General features: G+C 49.2%; 1 long non-coding RNA gene across 1 annotated transcript in view; it reads left to right on the plus strand.

Annotated features, from left to right (window-relative positions):
* The window catches only part of LOC146180250 (uncharacterized), a 437831-nt gene that overhangs the window by 94817 nt on the left and 335434 nt on the right, over positions 1–7580 (plus strand). The window lies entirely within an intron of this gene.

Genomic DNA, 7580 nt, shown 5'->3' on the forward strand with positions numbered 1-7580 from the left:
TAGCATTCAATTCAGGTTTAATCACAACTGACTAATTAGCGATAATTAATTAAGACATGCAGTTAGTCTAGAGCACTTGTACTTGGCATAAGCTATCCAACGATATATGACTTGCAGCCAATGCATGTATTTTAACATTTATGAGCAATTATCTAATTAGCATAATTAATTAGGAATTAAGTCAAGCCAGTGCACTTAGACTCGACATATGCTATCTAACGACATATGACTCAATGATGTGTAAAATCTAAAGTTCATTAGCAGTTAATTCACCGTGTTTAATTAAACTTGCGCAGCTGGTAGCCCACAACATTGCATTAGAACTTAAAAATCCTCTAAGCACTTGAAACACACTGGCGACGCGATTCACGCGCGCACATTGCGCCTGACGCGAATTTCAACAAAAGACACTGTAATACATGATGTGCGCTACCGCGTCACTACAACTACAATTTTGTTCTGATCTCTTATTTGCATGTTGGTTAACGCAGGAACTTTTTTCAGAATTGGTGCCAAGAACCAGTTCTGAATCGAACATTGTTGTTGTTGTGGCTGTAGGAAGAAGGAAAAGAAAATGCACGGGCCTGCTACTGGCTCTAGCTGAGCCTACTCCCCTGATGGGGCTGGGGCAGGTAGGTCACCGCCGCTTGCGGCGGGGCTAGCCTGCCACCGAATTTTTATCTGTTGTAGGCCGTCATTGCACCCGCCACCGATTCGGTGGTGGATGACGGCTGTTGTTGCGGTGCGCGTCTTTCTTTTCCTCTTCCTTTTCTTTCTTCTCTATTTTCTCTTCTGTCTGCACGAGGCAGCGGAGGTGGCTCAGCTACAGAGCCAGTAGCAGGCCCGTGCATTTTCTTTTCCTTCTTCCTGCATATATTATGGTGAGGCTACCCAAAAAAATTTGGAGGACGCTTAAAGGCCCACTGTCCACCCTCCGGTCGAAAATATTTTCTTCCCCGGTGACTGTGAGACTTCGCCCCTGGAACGCAAGGCCGCAAAATGTTTTTGAAAAGAGTAACTAATAACGCAGTTACAGCCACCGCAATCACCCGATTCTATCCTGCCTCTCTCCTTCCGTTCCCTCGCAAAGGTTTTTCACTCTCCTGCCCGAGGTCGTCTAGCCTCCGCAATACAAATTCCCCTTCCTCCTCCGCGTTTGGCGGGAGGTGGGGCGTGGCTCTCCGCGAGCGCGAAAAAAAAAACGGTCGAGGGAGCGCGCGCCGCTGGATTCAGTCTGGCCGTGGCGAGGGAAAAGCGCGCTGCGAGCGGTAGACACCCATCCTTCTCCCGTCAGTCAGCGAGACGGACCAATGGACGTCGTTCCCGGTACGTACGTCATTATCGGGGCCCGTCGGGCCAGCGCAGGAAGCGGTGAAGCTGGCTTCTCAAAGGAGAGCATGAGGGAGCTTTGAATTGTATTTTCGATGCTTTGCGGCGCGCGTGTCGCTGTAGAATTTTGCACAGACTATCTCCGGTACCTGATCGAAACACTGGGCTCCTTTTCTTAAAAGGGCCTTCCCTAGACAGTGGCCCTTTAAGCTTTGCCTTCAAGAGTGGAACGCGATAGCGTTATTGCACCTCGTTCGCACCGCCCACTCATTCGCTCGGTATGCTCTTGAGTCACACAGACATAGTTCTCATACTCAACACTTCTAAGTGCACTGTACAACTTTTTAACACACGCGTCTCAAGAGCGAGCGCGCAAGGCCCTGCAATACAACACCCGTCGACCTGCCAAGGAGTGTTAAGCCGGAACCGCATGGCGCGTTTTTCGCGTGCGAAAAACGTGACGCGCGGCATACGGCCGCGTTGCCGCCGACGCGCGAGCACCCGCACGAGAAAAACAAGTGAGACAGTTACCGCGCCTTTTTATTTATGAATTGCATGCCGGGATTTATCGCTCACGGCCAACGCCGCCGACGACACCAGCTTTTCTGCGACACGAGCTCCTTAACGCTACCGCGTTAAAAAACATAAAATAATGTGCCTCTGCCCTACAGTCACAACAACAACCTCCGCTGCCTATACTATACTGATTTATTTGTAGGAAGGGAAAGGCGCAGTAACTGTCTCACATGTTTTCTGTGGACACCGCAACCGCGCCGTAAGGGAAGGGAGGAAGATGGGAGGGAAGGTGGAAAGAGAGAAAGAGGAGCCGTAGTGGAGAGCTACGGAGTAATTTCGACCACCTGGGGATCTTTAACGTCCGCTGACATCGCACAGCACACGACGCCTCTTCGTTTCGCCTCCATCGAAACGCAGCCGCCGAGGTCGAGTTCGAACCCGGGAACTCCGGCACAGTAGTCGGGCGTCTTACCACTGCGCCACCCCGGCGGGGCAACCTCCGCTGCCTCGTGCAGACAGAAGAGAAAATAGAGAAGAAAGAAAAGGAAGAGAAAGACGCGCGCCGCAACAACAGCCGTCGTCCACCACCGAAGCGGTGGCGGGTGCAATGACGGCCTACAACAGATAAAAATTCGGTGGCAGGCTAGCCCCCGGCGCAAGCGGCGTCGACCAACCTGTCCCAGCCACATCAGGAAAGTACGAGGCCCTTACCTTTTATTGCCTCAACGTTGTGTCACGCTTTTGCGGCGGCTCTGATTGGTCGAGACGGGATGACGGGAGCACCACCACGATATGCGCGAATGCGTGCTTTTGTATGGCCATACGGCAATCAATAATCGGTTACTAATTAGTGACTAATAAGTAATTAATTACTGATCACTAATTAACGGCTGATTAATTACTAATTAATTACTAATAAGTGCCAACTGTGTAATTAATGCCGCGCACCCGGTGAAATCAACCACACGATAGTAAACGTAGAACTGCGAAGATACAACAAGCGCGAACTCGTCGCTGCCAAGCAGGATTCACTGAATAAATGCACTCGCAGAATGTGAGAGTAGTCGCTCGCTTTACTCGTAGCAGCATTCATCGCTACATGCGCATCAGTCGCGCAGCGGGATGCATCACTTTAGTCGCCAAAGTGCCCTCGGATTTTAACGCGATAGCGTTAAGGGCCCCGTGTCGCAGGAAAGTCGGTGTCGTCGTCGGCGGCCGCCGTCCCGCGTCGTCCGGCGTTGGCCGTGAGCGAAAAATCCCAGAAGCATTAATGAATATAAACGAATCGGAAAAATCACCGATGTGAGGAGTCGAACGTGGGCCTCCGGGGTGCGAGACGAGCACGCTAATCACTCCACCACGCCATGCAGCCGCATTGTAAGCGAAGGAACGCTGTGAACTGGAGCCGAAAGGTTCTCTCGCAGAGGCCGCTAGGGGAAGCGATGACATCACCGTTAGGACATGAAGCCGTCGGAACATGAGCTCGCTCTTGAGAGACCTGGTTGCGTCTACCAGTGCCGGGCGCACTCGTGTCTCTTGTGCGCGCGAACTGTAGCGAAAAGTTTCTACTACTCGCAGAGGCCGCTAAGGGAAGCGATTACGTCACCGCTAAGGCATGAAGCGTCGGAACATATAGACCAACACCGATCTGTGACGTAAGCACGATGCGGTGGCGCTTCTATCGCCATCGTGGTCCGACTGGGGGTGAAAAATAGGCTTAGCGCCCATAGGAATACATGGAAGCGAAATATTCCAAAGCAGTTTTCTAATTTCACGGGTCATCTGTGATGTCAGTATTCGGTACAGAGCAACCATGAACGCCCTGGAATATATCGTGGAAGTGTGAAATCTCATTACCGAGGCAAAGTATTTTTAAAACACCGCAGAACGTATCGGGGTGCAGTTGAGAGGGCGACCCATAGAAATACATGTAAACACAACTTACCGCAACATTTTGCTCGGTTCAGCAGCGTTGAACCCTTCTCATTTTTTAGTGGACGTCTTCGACGCCCCGAAGTCATGTTGCATGACACACTACATTCTCTTGCAGGTAATGCAAGTTTGACGACTTGCGGGACAGCTCACAGCACGATAAACTGATCGCGTACAGTTGCAGACGACCATGCACCACCCGCTATCGCTAGCAGACGCTCCGGAGCTGGAGGCGGCCGCGGTGGGTATCGCTGCAACTTCGTTGTCGTCTGCTGCAATGCGCGAATCTCGTTCGGTTCATATTGTCGTATGACGTTTGACAACTGCTTTTTAAATGTAATTCTGTCTATCACGTATCACTGGAGCGACAGTATTATCAAGCTTATTTACTCTATGCGGCAGTATATCAGACTGTAAGCAAAACTGCGCGATTCGCTACCCCCAGCTTGCCTTTCGGCGGTATCTGGATTCATAACACAGGTTATTGGGGGGGGGGGGGGGGGGGTAAAGTAGACTGCCTCCGTAATTACCCACCATACTTTATCACACACTTCTTCAAAGCGCTGGTCAACGTTTAACGACCGACCACAACTTCTGATGCTCTGGTAAATGAGAAAAATGTTCCGGTAAGTTGTGTTTACATGTATTTCTACGGGTCGCCTTCCCAACTCGCACCCCAGCTTGTTTCGCGGTGTTTTAAAAATACTTCGCCTCGGTAATGAGATTTCATATTTTGACGATCTGTTCTAGGATGTTCATAGTTGCTTTGCACCGAATAACGACATCACAGGTGCCCCGTGAAATGAGAAAACTGCTTTGGAATATTTCGCTTCCATGTATTCCTATGGACGCTAACCCTATTTTTCACCCCCAGTCGGCTGCGGCGCCGCGAGCGCCCCCTTTGTTTGTAAACACGGTGTTGGTCTATGGGCCTAGTGCGCTGGTATGGAGGCGCCACTGCTCCGGAACAAGTAGCGCCACCTCCCGCCGGCGCACCCATATGTGGTATGTCTGCTCGTCGGAGAGAGGCGGCGGAGTGAACGCGAAGTCTACTCTTCTCGGCAGAAACCTTGTTAGAAGAAAACGTTTGTCGGTCATTTCCTGCCTCCTGCCACACGCGTACATAACAGACACATGCACCATGGGTGTGCGTTGAAAAATAAACCAAAAGCAAAGCGAAGAAAGCCGCTACCCATTCTTGCCGTCTGGCAGAAAGCCGCCGGCGCTTTGGGTGCAGCGCATCGTCGGCGCGCGAGCGCTTCTGCTGGCGGCTCTACGGTTTTTTTTCCCTTTGAAGTAGGAATTCGGAACCCGAACAATATGGCACTTTGAAAGTAAGGAGATAAATAAACAAAAACTAAGCCAGTGTGCAATGCGCAGCACTGGCTTTTCCCCTCGGTGGCAGTGTAGGTGGAAACGGCATGCTAGACCCCCCAGAAGCGACAGCCGAGAGCTGGGCTCCGTTGGTCAATAGAAAGGCTCTTAAAAAAGAAAGAGGAAAAAAGAAATCACGTCTTCCCCAGGACAGGACGAGCTGTATATGGAGATGTACCCTAAGGCGTCGGGCCTCGCGTGCACGTGCTTTTTCGGCGCTCGGCAGTTCTACCGTAGTTTTTATTTTCTACTCGATGCGTCGAAATAAGTGGTGATGGTTCAGTGCGCGGAAAAACAGCCATAGCTGAGCAAGCTCCACAGCGCGTGCTGTTCGGGGGATTTCGCGTGATCGGGAATGTTGAGAATTGATTTAAGACTTGGTGCGCGGTCAGAAACTGTACGAAGCCAGCACGTGCGTGGAGTGCGCGGGGAACTTCAAAGTGCAGAAGGGTCCTCGGATATCTTCAGAAAATGCGCTAACGAAATGAAAACCGCCTCCTACGACGTCAGCTTGGAGGTAAGTTTTATTCGGCCCTTTCGGCGTCTCTTCACCACATATGTAATTCATTTTTTTTTAATGTAGTTGTTGGCAAACCCACGCAATATCACGGATGCCTTGTTGCATCTGCAAGGCCGGGTGCCACTGTTAACGATGCGACACATCGCTCTCGTATGATTTCCAAGGAAACCGCAAAAAAAACAACTCGATTTTCGATTGCCTCCCGACGGTTTTTTTTTTATATAACTATTATGACACCCGTAAACACAACAGCAGATCGAGCTGTTAGTTTCTCTTTGCGGGGAGCCATGAACGTGTGTCAAGTCAGCAAGCGCGCACTCCTGCAATGTGCTTCGCTCTCCATGTCGTGCTTCTACGTCTTTTACGTCAGGCTAGGCTTCCCAAAAGCGAGCACCGAGAACAGCTGGAAACTATCATTAGGAAGTAGTTAGAAAAAAAAAAAAAAGCTCCCGTTGGGCAGGAAGGCTCCGCGCTCTCTACAACACAGGCTGTGTCCGAAGACCTACCAGCACTGGTTACAACAACTTTTAGTAGTTGTTACAACTTTTAGAGCTCGAGTTGGGTCCAGAAGTAAAAAAAAAAAAAAAAGACCCGTTTTTTTTTTTTGTGTGTGTGTTTTTCGCGTGTTGCGCGCTCGATACAAACAAGCGATCGCTCGTGCATGCTTGAAAGAAACCTAGCGTCAAGTACTGTCAAAAAAAAGAAAAGTGGGAAATGCGCAGCCGAAACGAAAAGCAATGGGTGCGATATGAGATTCGAAATGACTAAGTAAGTACAGGCCCTTGTTTTAGTCGCTGTTTATTTTTTATTCTTACGGGGAACCAAAAAGAAATCGGAACACAGCGTCGGCGCTACCCACGGTTGCGGATCCAGACAGCCGCCTTTTACAGCGGCGCCTCCCAGACGGCGCCACATGTTCGGCCAAAGCTGCAGCGCCCTGCTCTTGAGAAACGAGTAATGGAACCGGTGCCGTCTACGCGACAACGCTATCGCGTTCCATTCTTAAAGGCGAAGCTTAAGCGTCCTCCAAATTTTTGTTTCACTCCCACCTTACCTTTATGGCGCGGGTCAGGTGTGTCCACCGAGAAATGTGACACGTACTGCGTCTTTCTTTCCTATAAAGAATTGTGTAAAAATTCGTGAAATGAAAAGACGGCGATAAAGGCCTTCTCTGCAGCTTCTATACAGCTGTTAACGCGAAACTTGATCGTCCACCTTATATATATATATATATATATATATATATATATATATATATATATATATATATATATATATATGCCCATCGCAGCGATGCACTATAAACATTTCAGCTTTAGCATCGGAAGTTTCTACATTAACACAACGAGGCATATCTCGTAAGTGATATCTTGTTTCCTTCCTCTTTTTTTTTTTTTTTTTTTCAGTCGCTCTCAAGGACCGCATTTGGAGGATGCATTGTTACATGGCCACCGCTCGCGACTCTTTCTTGATAGTCTTCAAGGCCCTTTTCCATGCTCTGATGAGTGCTGCAGATGGGTCGTCATCTGAAATTTAAGACGATCGAGTGTGAACTGCGCAAGCATACGGACGTTCGTAAAATCGTACGGATGAAATTGAAATACCCAAAGATTCCATAGCTGGCTTGAAAACAAAAACGTACAGCAAGGCAATTAAGATGACAGATACCATTATACTGAGGACCCTTTTCAAGCAGTACCTGTAACAAATTTGAATAAAGTTCGTAAATGCGATATATATGATATACTGAATATTCACTTTATGAGAATTAAAGATCGCCATATACTCACTCGACCTCGTCGAACACCATGCACATACTGATCGACAGTGGTAGAAAACATTCAAAGCTTACGCTGGCACTCGGGCGCGCTTGTGTGCTTGTCAACGGTTTTCGCTCGAGAACGGCAAC

The sequence above is a fragment of the Amblyomma maculatum genome, chromosome 9 (genome assembly GCF_055883805.1).
Source record: "Amblyomma maculatum isolate TAMU_Amacu chromosome 9, ASM5588380v1, whole genome shotgun sequence".
Taxonomy (NCBI): Eukaryota; Metazoa; Arthropoda; class Arachnida; order Ixodida; family Ixodidae; genus Amblyomma; species Amblyomma maculatum.